This window comes from Lissotriton vulgaris, unplaced genomic scaffold (assembly GCF_964263255.1).
Source record: "Lissotriton vulgaris unplaced genomic scaffold, aLisVul1.2 SCAFFOLD_550, whole genome shotgun sequence".
Taxonomy (NCBI): Eukaryota; Metazoa; Chordata; class Amphibia; order Caudata; family Salamandridae; genus Lissotriton; species Lissotriton vulgaris.
Window position 1 is genome coordinate 111,075 of NW_028247597.1, and position 14,059 is coordinate 125,133.

Genomic DNA, 14,059 nt, shown 5'->3' on the forward strand with positions numbered 1-14,059 from the left:
TGACACAATTCACCAAACAACCTGTCTTGGCCTAGCTAAAATTAAAGACCTTAACAAACCGTCTATTCCAAAGCCAATACCTGATAATGCAACCACAGATATTGAAATAGACGTATCGAAAATTTTACATCTAAACAGAACACATCCCGATTGGAAAAAGTGGTTAATCTGGCCTACTGACACGAATAATTGTCAAGATAGATTCCTGAACAAAACACAGGGGTTAACAATGACCAGACCAGACCCTAGATACTCCCAGAGACAACATCCAGGGATAGTAACAACATACAGTGTAGGGAAACTCTGCCTTGAATGGCTAGAATCATCCACACTGGCAGAAATTAAGCAACACATATCTTTACTTAAAGATGGTGCTGATTTGCGCGATTTCATTATGGGACCACGCAAACTGCGTCAAAAACGTTTCATAGCGGCAAGTATATATGCGGCATACAACGAGGCTTGGAAAGTAACACAAATTGAAACAGCAGAAAAAATACGAGAAATTGATCATATTAATTTGGAAAAATCACTTTCTGTTGTGGACAATGGGTTAATGACTCTGTCCTCCAGAATATATTCACTGGACAGTATTGTATCATCTGCCATCGATATAATAGACAAAGACTTGCTAATGTTACAACATGGCCAGTCGCAATTACGTTCTATTGTACAGTTAGGCTGGACGCTGCAAAATCTCCGTTCAGGCTATGTGCCATGGCGTTTAATCAACACAACATCATTGTTTTCCATCTTTAACCTTACTGATAAACAAATCAGCTTGGCACAGAAAGGAGCAGACTATACAATCCTGAGCATCGAAAAACTTAAGAGATTACCATTGACAATGTCAGAAAGACCTGTCATTGAATGGATAATACACAGGATTATCACAATTCCGATAACAACTTTCCAATTTAAAAAGTGCCTTGAGTATATACCGACTGGCCAGTATGAACGATTGGGTAAAGGGTACATTAAGTCATCATGGAAATTACCATATACACATACATGCTACAGTGACAACAAATTTTTTTTATTTCTTAGTGGTAATAACTGCAAACATTCACTAAGCGGTATACTTTTGTGCCAGGGTATTAATTTACATGGGGCCTGTGAAGGGACTTCTAACAACCTTTCATGCCACCAGCACGTCACACCTGCAACGCAGATAGAGCCTTTCTTTAAGCAACTTTCTAACAGGAGTTACATTCTAATAACGGATCACAGCTGTTGTGGCTTGATGCCAGGGAAAGCATATCTCGTAAGCGTAACTTCCATGGTCACTTGCTGTATGCAAGCATTGTTTCCAAACGGCCCTGAAGATTCCGAGATGCCGATTTGGCCTCCTTTGAATGTCTCTTCTATACGAATTGATACTTTAATCAGAATGAAGTCTGTGCTTTTACAGACAACAGTGCCCATCACGTCATCAAAAGAGACGTATGATCTCCAAGTTGCAAGGACAGCATCGGAGATACATGACCTTTTATCAACAAATTGCCCCGTGCATTTCACAGAAATGCTTAGCCAAATTCTAAATATGTCGGATGCCGTAGGTATCTCGAACGTATTTAAGACGATTTTTTCGGGACTTAACACTATTCAAAGCAATCCTGGGCATTATTCCCAATTTTGTCCACTCAGTCTTTGGCGGCATACCCTTAATTTTGGGACTTGTAGCAGGCATTTTATTTTTGACCCTCCTGCTCCGATATGGCAAGCCAAAACACAGACATGACTCCAGCAAGGATGGAAGAAACGATCCTAGCAGTACGCTACCGGGACCGCATAACTAGAGTCCTTGGATTGGCCCGGCTGAGAGATCTGAACATGACCTGGTTTCGTTCATTCAGACCTATATGGCAGACCTACATCTTACCTGTGCTTCGATGTATGCTATGCGGAGAAGAATGCGTGTTAGACACCTGTCTTGCACTACCATCAGCAGTACCAATGGATATCGATACTTTGCTAAGTCCTGTAACGGCTCATGCATCGTGTTGTCCCCAGCAGCTACCAATCCTGATGACGGCATTCGTTGAGACTCCTGCGCTACGACTAGGTGGCGGCAGTGAAGCGGTAATTGAAAGCACCATCACCCAGGTATGGCCATCTGTGAGCATTGCTGATCCAAACATCGATGATAGCAATCATTCTCACACCTGCCAGGTTACTGCGCTATCGAACCTGGTCGAACTGTCACCTGAATATGTAGACCTATTCTTTAAGAGCCTGTCTGATATGATGTTCTCCCCTGAACAGAAACAATAACTTTTGGAGAAAACATTCCGGCGCACAGCGTTCCCATGAACTCTGAATTTGGCATTCAGTTTTGATCAACAAAAACTACTGAAAAGCGTTTGGAACTCTATTCCCCCGTTCACCACACAATTTTTTTTTTTGGGCAATTTATCAAAATATTTACCTATTTTTGGCACAAAAACCTTTGCTTAAAGTAGAACTATTCATAAAGAACAAAACTTCTATTTTTAGTAGATCTAGAGACAAACAATTTTCCTCAGCCTCTAGCACATTTTACAGCAATTATATTTATATGTGATGAAATAGTCTCGCCTTTTTTTTCTGTATTTAGAGACATTTCATGTGTAATTTTTCGCAAAATCGTTCAACTGATTACATATGCAATAATTTTTTATTTTTTTTTTCTAATTTTTGAAAACCTTTATTTGTGCAATCACAAAAGGACAAATACGGGCCTACAACCCTCAGGCCGGCCACGAGTACAGTTTGAGCACCAGTGCATGCAATATAGCGACGCAGTAGCATATCAATACCAGTAAGCGAGGATTCAGCAGTTACACTGTAAGTCCCGTGCTACCGCGCCTCAGGAGCATTGAAGGTTCGTTTTTAAGATTTTGTTAGCAACTATTAGAGTCCAACTGTTCCGTTTGAATTGAAAAGAGAAAATTTAACTAAGAAAGCAGGGTCCATGTAGACGTGATATATCAGTTGCGACAGAGTCACACATAGACCAACAACCCAAACGGCAATTCTCCCCAGGCGAAATGGCGGCCCATAGTGTGTGTAGCAAGGTATCAGAGGTAACATCCTAACATTTGTCAATCGCCACCCGCCCACCAGTAACATCGACACGGACCCAAGACAGAAAGAAAGAAGAAATAAAATAAAGAGGAAAAACAAGGCACCATAGAAACAAAGAAGAGAACTAAAATCCCCCATCCCCCACCCTACACGCATGCAGAGGCTATGGCCTACCCCCCCCCCCCCCCCAGCAGTGTGTCTGTCGCCCAATAAACCCGAAATATAGAAGAGGAAGTGAGAGAAGAAAAAGGAAAGTATCATATCACATAAGATATAGGGAGCAAGAGAAGAGTAACCTAATCTAAAACTCCCATGAACACCTAACCCCGGAGGAGGGCCACAATCACTGAGTCCCGGACTCCACCGCCCGCACAAAACCCCCACCCCATCCACAAGGACAAAAAGAGCACATCAGTTGTAGCCGCAAAGGAAGGGATAGCACAAATGAAGCTCCTAGGTAGAACAACGCAGCGTTTCAATCCGGGTCCCCCCCAGCAGATCAGACAGAATACCGAGACCCACAGTAGCGACATTTACCCCCGGTCCCCCAGCCCGCAAAAAACATATGCACCCTGCAAATAAGGATCGAAACCAGGCACAGCAATGGCAACCTGAAATGAAGAGAGACCATCGCAAGTAGCACATACAGAAGTTCCAGGAAAGCGTCCCAGTTCAGGTCTCCGCTAGCCAAGTAAATAGAGCAGTGCAAAGTTAGGCAGTTCAGGGGAATATGAACAAGAGGAGAGAGAACCAGTACGTCCCAGGCAGGTTGACACGTCAGGCACATACAGTTCAAATGAATATATCGTGAATACAGTGCGGGTCGAGTCTCCGTCAGTCAGTCTATCAATGAAGATTCCCTCAGCCCTGGCCAGATCGCAAACGTCTCTGTGAACATGGCCTCCGGAGGAAAGAAGACCCAAACAAAGCCGGAGGACAAAATGGCCACCACCAACGATGAGAAAGAAGGCAGAGACAAAATGGGCGTCGTCCGTCAGTTGTCGAGCCGCAGGCACCCAGGATAGTTACCCTCAAACATAGGAGGCGATATTCAAGCCATCGCCTGGAAAAGAACGCTTGTGAGGCTGCCGGTTCGAAGGGGACCGATGGCATCAAAGGCAAAGTTGGAAACACTAACCTCTGTGTAGACAAAGTCTCAGACATCGGCAAAAGGGGAAACATTGTAGCGCCCTCGAAGCTGCTAGGCGGCCGTCCACAATCACCACGGCAAGTAGGGAAATTCAACACCTCCCCACGTTCGCTCCGTATCCTGGTGTCCCCCACAGGGACAGACAAAGACGAGTCAGTGCAGTGCTTGAAGTTGGTCGGTCTCCCCCGACCCGAGAAAAGGACGCCGTCCAGTCGCACACTCAGCGCACCGAGGAGGGAACCCCAGTCATGGCGGAGCTCAGCAAGCGCCGCCAGAACGGTCTTGTACGTTGGCTCCGGCCGTAGGCTCTCTAGGTCCACATTAGGTGTTGAGACACTGGGTGCAGCCCCCAGCTCGCAATCAGGCTGGGTGGTATAATCACAATGCGGGGTAGTTCTCGCTATCACGGGGCAAACAGCCGCCATTTCTTCCTCCTCGGTCGGCTGTACGAAGAAGGGGGCGAGCGCGGGATCAAGTGACCGCAAATACAGACCGCCGTCGCAGGCACCGCACACTGTCTCAGAGCGCCACACGGGGGATGGCGCTGCCGCTCCGTCACCAGGCAGACGATCGTATCGGGGCACCCCGGGTTCAGCAGACTGTTGCCGATCCGACATCGGTCAGCGGAGAGGGCTGAACGGGTCTCAGAGCCAGGACTGTGGCGGTCGGTCAGCAGCACGACGATAACTCCCCCAATACAGCACGCAGGGACCTCGGATGAGCACGGGTAGAGTCAGAACGATCACGGCATCACTCTGCTGCGGTTAGAAATCAGGATAGAAGGCAGGATGACGGTGCTGGATGCACAGGCTCGCGGAGCCGGGAATCAGACGTCTGTTCAGGTCGCCATCTTGGCTCCTCCCCCCTGCAATAAATTTTTAATGATTTCTATGCTTAAAAACGTACAGTACCTATACGCTCATGTATTTCATATACGCCATTTCAAATGCAATATGTATTTTGGGGTGGGAAGTATTACACGCGCATCTTATTGCTTTAGTTTTTTGTAATTTGATGGACATAAAATCGTGGAGTGGCTGTTGTGTTCTATCTAGGACCCGATCAATATTGTGACCTCATACCCCTATACGGCTATAATCAATAGATATCCCTATAATGGCATAAATGATCAGAGCCATATTTCAGTAACTCGTTTCTGCAGCTCATTACAGTACATGACACAGCAGAAGCCACTTCCTTAGATTCCTAGATAACACACCGAGTTCTTTAAACAGCTCAAACCCCCAGCAACCTGGGAAAGCCCCGCTTGCTTTGTTTTGATTAGTAATAGAACTCTTGCGAGCACTGTAAGAACGACCGGTTCTTAGTGACATCTTTATTGACGTCTTATGTCCAAAAACTTACGTCAAACTCGGCACCTTTCAGGTATAAATAATACCAACGTTGCCTTAAGCATACACAGCGGTGGTGGTGAATATAGGAGCAGAACAGCTGTCCCTTGCAGAGCCCAGCAGATGCGAGAAGCCCACGGACGCTGCCCCTCCTCCTCCTTGACGCGCTGAGAAAGACGCTGTCTTTTCTCCTGCCGAGAAAATCCAGCTCCGGCGTTTCCAGCCTACCCTTGCGGGTGACTGGGATATAGAGTCCTGAGAGGAGATACTAGACTTCCAACATTCTATTCCAGAGGTACGGTGCTGACTATACCCTTAGAGAGAATTCTTGAAGCAAACCCTTGGCAAAACCAACTTAATTTAAACTGCTACTTACTCCCTCCCACGTATTAGGCTTAGGTCAGGTACACTGGGGTAGGCGTAGCTAGAAGCACCAGTTGAGTACGTTAGCCAAATGTATATATGAATGTATATAGTTTATTCATTTTAACTACCGTATGGCTAAGAAGCCATATCAATGCTTTTACAGTATTATTTCGCAATCCTCCTTTTACTGTACGCACTTTTTAGAATAACAAGTCTTGTAATTGTGGCAATTCATTTCTCTTGCATGAGAAGAAAGACTGTTCAATAAATAATACCTTTTATTGAAAACGCCCGTCTCTCCATTCTCTGCATACTGGTGAAAGTAATCTTGCACAACTGACTGAGTGAAATAGCTGTCTATTGTTTCACACGACTCTAGAGATTGACGCTTATTCTGAGGAGCAAAGTTGTCATGTTAATGTGGTTGTTGGAAAACTGAATCCCTTCTTGTCTGTGCCTGGGAAGCTGATCACTTCCTATTCAGTCAAGAAAGTTTCCAGTGACCTTTGAGCTAGCTGGTACAAACCCAATTAAGTCTAACATAGTCAGTAGAGACCTAGAAGACCGCACTTCTACGCCTACACTGCTGTTTATGTTATTCCAATGCGCAGGGCCTATAGGGAAAATAGGAACTACACCACACCGGGGGGTCTATAGACGAGGGTTCCTCGGAGAGTGGCTTTGGGGTGGTCTGGATCTGGAAGTGCAGGTGATCGGCAGAGGGGACGGTTTTGCTGGAGATGGTGAGTCGGAAGGTACTCTTGTGGGTGATGGTGAGACCCCCTCCTGGGTGGTTGGGGCGGTCTTTCCTCTGGATCTTGTATCCGTCTGGGATGGCGGTGCTGATGTCAGGTGCAGAGGATGCGTTGGTCCAGGTCTCTGTGAAGAAGGCGATGTCGGACGAGAGAGAGTGGAGTAGGTTCCAGATTTCCGTGTTGTGTTTGTGTACGGAACATACGTTGAGGAGGATGCATTTTAGGGTGTCACTGGTGTTGGCGTCAGGGGTGTTGAAGGCAGGGGTGGCGGTGAGGGTCTGGCGGCAGTAGAGGCAGGAGAACTGCCTGTGGGTCGTGTTCGGCGAGGCCTGTTGGCATTCTCCAAGTGCTCCAGGGTTGAGTGCGAGGAGGGTGGTGGTGTCGTAGCAATAGGTAGTGGGGGGTCCAGAGTTCCTGGCGCTGGCCGCGGTCGGGTCGCAGACAGGTTTGTCTTTGGCACGCCCGCTGTGCACATTCGCTGTGGTTGGGGAGGTGGGAGAGAGGAGAGGCTGGGAGGTGGGAGCGGGGAAATTCCGTGGGGGTGGGGAGGGGCCACAGGGGCAGCAGCGGCGAAAGGAACAGGCAAGCATGAGAAAATAAAAACAGTGGTGTAGTTAGAGCAAGACACAGATGGGCACATTAACATTGGCACAGCAGGGAAAAAATAGGAAAAAAACCAGCTGCAAAAGGTTGCAGTGGTTGCAGGCAGGTCCCAGTTGGAGCGGGAAGTGGGCAGCAGCCTCAAACCTCCCAAGGAGGAGGTCAGGGTCTGGAGGCAAGATACAGCAAAATGGAGCTGGAGTGCAAAAAAACGATGGATTAGGACCCAGATCTTTTGACTGGGTTGAATGTGTGACATTGATCCTCATTCGGTCCATCACCTGTTGTTTTTGCAAACTCGCTATAAGTGTACTGGGGATGCCCAGACGTGGGTCCCAGGCACTCCACACCACTGGAGTCAAGCTAGCCGGGCTGATGAGAGGTGTTACCTCGAAACCGGTCCGGTCCTCGGATGCTTGATTCCGTTCTGGGAAGGACATGGCTTTTGTAGTTCGGACTGGACTGTTCCCATGGGGCACAGGGTCAGAGCTGATTTGCATATCGCCATTGTCTAACCCAGGGTGGTGTGGAGTGCAAAAAAACGATGGATTAGGACCCAGATCTTTTGACTGGGTTGAATGTGTGACATTGATCCTCATTCGGTCCATCACCTGTTGTTTTTGCAAACTCGCTATAAGTGTACTGGGGATGCCCAGAAGTGGGTCCCAGGCACTCCACACCACTGGAGTCAAGCTAGCCGGGCTGATGAGAGGTGTTACCTCGAAACCGGTCCGGTCCTCGGATGCTTGATTCCGTTCTGGGAAGGACATGGCTTTTGTAGTTCGGACTGGACTGTTCCCATGGGGCACAGGGTCAGAGCTGATTTGCATATCGCCATTGTCTAACCCAGGGTGGTGTGGAGTGCAAAAAAACGATGGATTAGGACCCAGATCTTTTGACTGGGTTGAATGTGTGACATTGATCCTCATTCGGTCCATCACCTGTTGTTTTTGCAAACTCGCTATAAGTGTACTGGGGATGCCCAGACGTGGGTCCCAGGCACTCCACACCACTGGAGTCAAGCTAGCCGGGCTGATGAGAGGTGTTACCTCGAAACCGGTCCGGTCCTCGGATGCTTGATTCCGTTCTGGGAAGGACATGGCTTTTGTAGTTCGGACTGGACTGTTCCCATGGGGCACAGGGTCAGAGCTGATTTGCATATCGCCATTGTCTAACCCAGGGTGGTGTGGAGTGCAAAAAAACGATGGATTAGGACCCAGATCTTTTGACTGGGTTGAATGTGTGACATTGATCCTCATTCGGTCCATCACCTGTTGTTTTTGCAAACTCGCTATAAGTGTACTGGGGATGCCCAGACGTGGGTCCCAGGCACTCCACACCACTGGAGTCAAGCTAGCCGGGCTGATGAGAGGTGTTACCTCGAAACCGGTCCGGTCCTCGGATGCTTGATTCCGTTCTGGGAAGGACATGGCTTTTGTAGTTCGGACTGGACTGTTCCCATGGGGCACAGGGTCAGAGCTGATTTGCATATTGCCATTGTCTAACCCAGGGTGGTGTGGAGTGCAAAAAAACGATGGATTAGGACCCAGATCTTTTGACTGGGTTGAATGTGTGACATTGATCCTCATTCGGTCCATCACCTGTTGTTTTTGCAAACTCGCTATAAGTGTACTGGGGATGCCCAGACGTGGGTCCCAGGCACTCCACACCACTGGAGTCAAGCTAGCCGGGCTGATGAGAGGTGTTACCTCGAAACCGGTCCGGTCCTCGGATGCTTGATTCCGTTCTGGGAAGGACATGGCTTTTGTAGTTCGGATTGGACTGTTCCCATGGGGCACAGGGTCAGAGCTGATTTGCATATCGCCATTGTCTAACCCAGGGTGGTGTGGAGTGCAAAAAAACGATGGATTAGGACCCAGATCTTTTGACTGGGTTGAATGTGTGACATTGATCCTCATTCGGTCCATCACCTGTTGTTTTTGCAAACTCGCTATAAGTGTACTGGGGATGCCCAGACGTGGGTCCCAGGCACTCCACACCACTGGAGTCAAGCTAGCCGGGCTGATGAGAGGTGTTACCTCGAAACCGGTCCGGTCCTCGGATGCTTGATTCCGTTCTGGGAAGGACATGGCTTTTGTAGTTCGGACTGGACTGTTCCCATGGGGCACAGGGTCAGAGCTGATTTGCATATCGCCATTGTCTAACCCAGGGTGGTGTGGAGTGCAAAAAAACGATGGATTAGGACCCAGATCTTTTGACTGGGTTGAATGTGTGACATTGATCCTCATTCGGTCCATCACCTGTTGTTTTTGCAAACTCGCTATAAGTGTACTGGGGATGCCCAGACGTGGGTCCCAGGCACTCCACACCACTGGAGTCAAGCTAGCCGGGCTGATGAGAGGTGTTACCTCGAAACCGGTCCGGTCCTCGGATGCTTGATTCAGTTCTGGGAAGGACATGGCTTTTGTAGTTCGGACTGGACTGTTCCCATGGGGCACAGGGTCAGAGCTGATTTGCATATCGCCATTGTTTAACCCAGGGTGGTGTGGAGTGCAAAAAAACGATGGATTAGGACCCAGATCTTTTGACTGGGTTGAATGTGTGACATTGATCCTCATTCGGTCCATCACCTGTTGTTTTTGCAAACTCGCTATAAGTGTACTGGGGATGCCCAGACGTGGGTCCCAGGCACTCCACACCACTGGAGTCAAGCTAGCCGGGCTGATGAGAGGTGTTACCTCGAAACCGGTCCGGTCCTCGGATGCTTGATTCCGTTCTGGGAAGGACATGGCTTTTGTAGTTCGGACTGGACTGTTCCCATGGGGCACAGGGTCAGAGCTGATTTGCATATCGCCATTGTCTAACCCAGGGTGGTGTGGAGTGCAAAAAAACGATGGATTAGGACCCAGATCTTTTGACTGGGTTGAATGTGTGACATTGATCCTCATTCGGTCCATCACCTGTTGTTTTTGCAAACTCGCTATAAGTGTACTGGGGATGCCCAGACGTGGGTCCCAGGCACTCCACACCACTGGAGTCAAGCTAGCCGGGCTGATGAGAGGTGTTACCTCGAAACCGGTCCGGTCCTCGGATGCTTGATTCCGTTCTGGGAAGGACATGGCTTTTGTAGTTCGGACTGGACTGTTCCCATGGGGCACAGGGTCAGAGCTGATTTGCATATCGCCATTGTCTAACCCAGGGTGGTGTGGAGTGCAAAAAAACGATGGATTAGGACCCAGATCTTTTGACTGGGTTGAATGTGTGACATTGATCCTCATTCGGTCCATCACCTGTTGTTTTTGCAAACTCGCTATAAGTGTACTGGGGATGCCCAGACGTGGGTCCCAGGCACTCCACACCACTGGAGTTAAGCTAGCCGGGCTGATGAGAGGTGTTACCTCGAAACCGGTCCGGTCCTCGGATGCTTGATTCCGTTCTGGGAAGGACATGGCTTTTGTAGTTCGGACTGGACTGTTCCCATGGGGCACAGGGTCAGAGCTGATTTGCATATCGCCATTGTCTAACCCAGGGTGGTGTGGAGTGCAAAAAAACGATGGATTAGGACCCAGATCTTTTGACTGGGTTGAATGTGTGACATTGATCCTCATTCGGTCCATCACCTGTTGTTTTTGCAAACTCGCTATAAGTGTACTGGGGATGCCCAGACGTGGGTCCCAGGCACTCCACACCACTGGAGTCAAGCTAGCCGGGCTGATGAGAGGTGTTACCTCGAAACCGGTCCGGTCCTCGGATGCTTGATTCCGTTCTGGGAAGGACATGGCTTTTGTAGTTCGGACTGGACTGTTCCCATGGGGCACAGGGTCAGAGCTGATTTGCATATCGCCATTGTCTAACCCAGGGTGGTGTGGAGTGCAAAAAAACGATGGATTAGGACCCAGATCTTTTGACTGGGTTGAATGTGTGACATTGATCCTCATTCGGTCCATCACCTGTTGTTTTTGCAAACTCATGTTTAATCGAGGCATAAAGAACCGATTGAGCTCCCCACTCCCTCCTTCACTCAAAGATCCCTATACGTGTATAGGATTTAAATGAATGCACAAAAGTAGCCACTATGCTCTATGTTCTTTACATTGGGCACAATAAGACGTTCCAAGAGCATGGAGAGTTGGTTTAGTATATTGCATCATAGATAAGCGTAACCTATACCAAGAAGGATGAGCACTATTTGTGTAATGTCTTCACATGATTTTTTGAATGCTGTGCATTTGATTTTCCAGAGTAGACACCCCTTTGAAGTGAATTGGGTCGTTGAACACCTGACCGACCAGCTCCTGTGGTGGCTAGTATATTTAAATTTTTTTCAGGTATGTAGAGTGACTATCTAACTAAGGTCCTGATGAATGACTCCGGATCTCTTTAAGGGACCAAAATATAGCAGAAACATGTTGACCTAATTCCAGGGATATATTGGCTTAATAACTTGTCCTCTTGCTTTTATGGAATAACTCTTTATTATTTTACGTCGAGGCACAGTATCGAGAAAGAAAAATCTCCTTGTAAAACATTGACAGTAGCTGACAATGGAAGCAGTGGCCGAATTAAATTAACACAGCTGTATGCCAACAACCCGGAGGCAGGCAGCATAGGCTATGGGCTACAATAGTCTACTTATTGAGAATCTGCTTTATAAACGTAGTCTTCTTAAGCCTGTCTCGTGCTATGTGATGGCGAAGTACATCACATACATGAACTTTTAATCTGGCAACAAGCCTTAAAGGGAAGAAAAGAAAGAAAAAATATATAGAGAAACAATACCCCCCTCAGCCCTCCTGCCCCCCAGCCCTCCCGATCTCCTCCGCACCCCTTGTTAGATCAGTGTTGCAATTTCGTAGGAACTTCTGCCCCGAAATGATCGTGTCTCATGAGGCTGGGTTGTGGCGGTGAGGTGTAACGCATGTAGAAGCTTTAGACAGGGTACGTCTCTGAACTCCTTACTAAGGATAGTTCTAAAAGGAGCCCAAAGCTCCTGAAAGGCATCTGCTTTGTCTGCAACCAATGACAATTGTTGCATTCCCAACACCGCTCACAGTCTCCTAAGCCAGGCAGAGTGGTCTGGGACTTTCTCTGAACCCCAGTAAGCCAATAGCTCTAGACGCGCGGTGTTCAGGGTTATAGCTATCTGTCTCCCTTTCATGGAGTGCAAGGGAAATGCCAAGCAATTGGGAAGGCCTAGCAGGACGTACGCGGGGAAGAGTTGAATGTCCGTGGCGAAGGCATCGTTTATGTCTTGTAATACTAAATCCCAGTATCTCACTAACTGGGGGCAATGCCAAAGAAAATGCAGTAGGGAGCCAGTCTGACCACAGCCCCTCCAGCAGTGCGTCGAGCGATCCTTATTCCAATGATGAAGTCGGACCCGAGTGAAATACCAGTACACGGCCATCTTATATGCAGCTTCGGTATCTGAAATGTCATGTGCTGTATGGTGAGCTCTGTAGAAGATATCCTGCCACTCTTTGCTTCTAAAATGTCTGCCTAATTCCTCCTCCCTTCTTAACAGTCCCTTGGTTTTTCGCGGGAGAAGTGTCTGAGGAGAGGAATTCGTACAGTTCCGATGTAAGGTACTTGTCATAATTTTCAGTGACTAGCCATTTTTCGAACCGCATTAACCGTTGAGAGGCCCCTGGTCTCACCTCTGGAGAGGTTACCCAGTGACGTACTTATTGGTACATATAGCAATGAGCCACTGGAATTGCATAATCCACCTAAAACTGAACAAAATAAATAATTCTCTCCTGATCAAAAAGGTGGCCCACCATTTTTCAACCCTTCTCACGCCATTGCTGAAGAGGCTCAGATTTCCCCCCCTGCGGAAAGCCCGGGTTGTCAACCAGTGGAGTCAATGGGGAGGGGGAAGTGGTAAGTCCCTATCAAACTGCTGTCGCATCCCAGACTTTTAAAGTTGTCGCTGTGTCAGGTGAGGAGTACAGACCCCATGTCCTGTGCTTACGTGGGAGCCAGATCTCGCGCCAAGTATTTTTACCCGTTATCGTTTGATCCATGAATGTCCAGTGTTTCTCTGACAGAGGACGATTCCACTTCAAGAAGTAGCATAACTGAGAAGCTTGGAAGTAGCGCAATGCACTGGGACTCAAATTCCCCCTTCAGGTTTCACCTTTGCAACTTGCAAAAAGCTGAGACGCAGTTGCTTCCCATCCCAGACAAAGCAATTTATTGCGCGCTGGAGGTTCCGCTGTATGGTTGGGGATGAGGAGGCGTTAAGGGAAAAGTTTGAAAGATGTAGAATATGCGTGGCATAATAGTCATCTTGACTGCTGCAATACGGCCTGCCCATGAGAGACCCGAGCGTGTCCATGTTGCTAGCATTTTTTTAATCTGTTCTAGAGTGGGGTATAATTGGCTTTTAGAGCTTTGGCTGGGGAACAAGCCAGAAGAATTCCAAGGTATGGTATGTGATGACTGGCCCAGGAGAATGGGAATCGTTTAGTCAGGGCTTTCTCAGTGGCAAGGGGCGTGGACATATTTCGGACTTGACATTTATTTAGCTTGACATTAAATCCCGAAACTGCGCTAAAACAGGAAAACTCATCTACTAGTGCCGCTAATAAGGTTGCGGAGTTCATCAGAGACAGGATCACATCGTTGGCGTATAGGCTAATAGTGTATACATCTACCCGAGGAGGATTCTGGAAATTCCTGCATTGGCTCTGATCCTCTGGGCCACTGGCTTCATATACAAGGCAAACTGTAGAGGGGAAAGAGGGCACCCATGTCGAGTTCCCCTGCATAGTGGAAAGAGTCCAGAGGAATACCCATTGACCCTA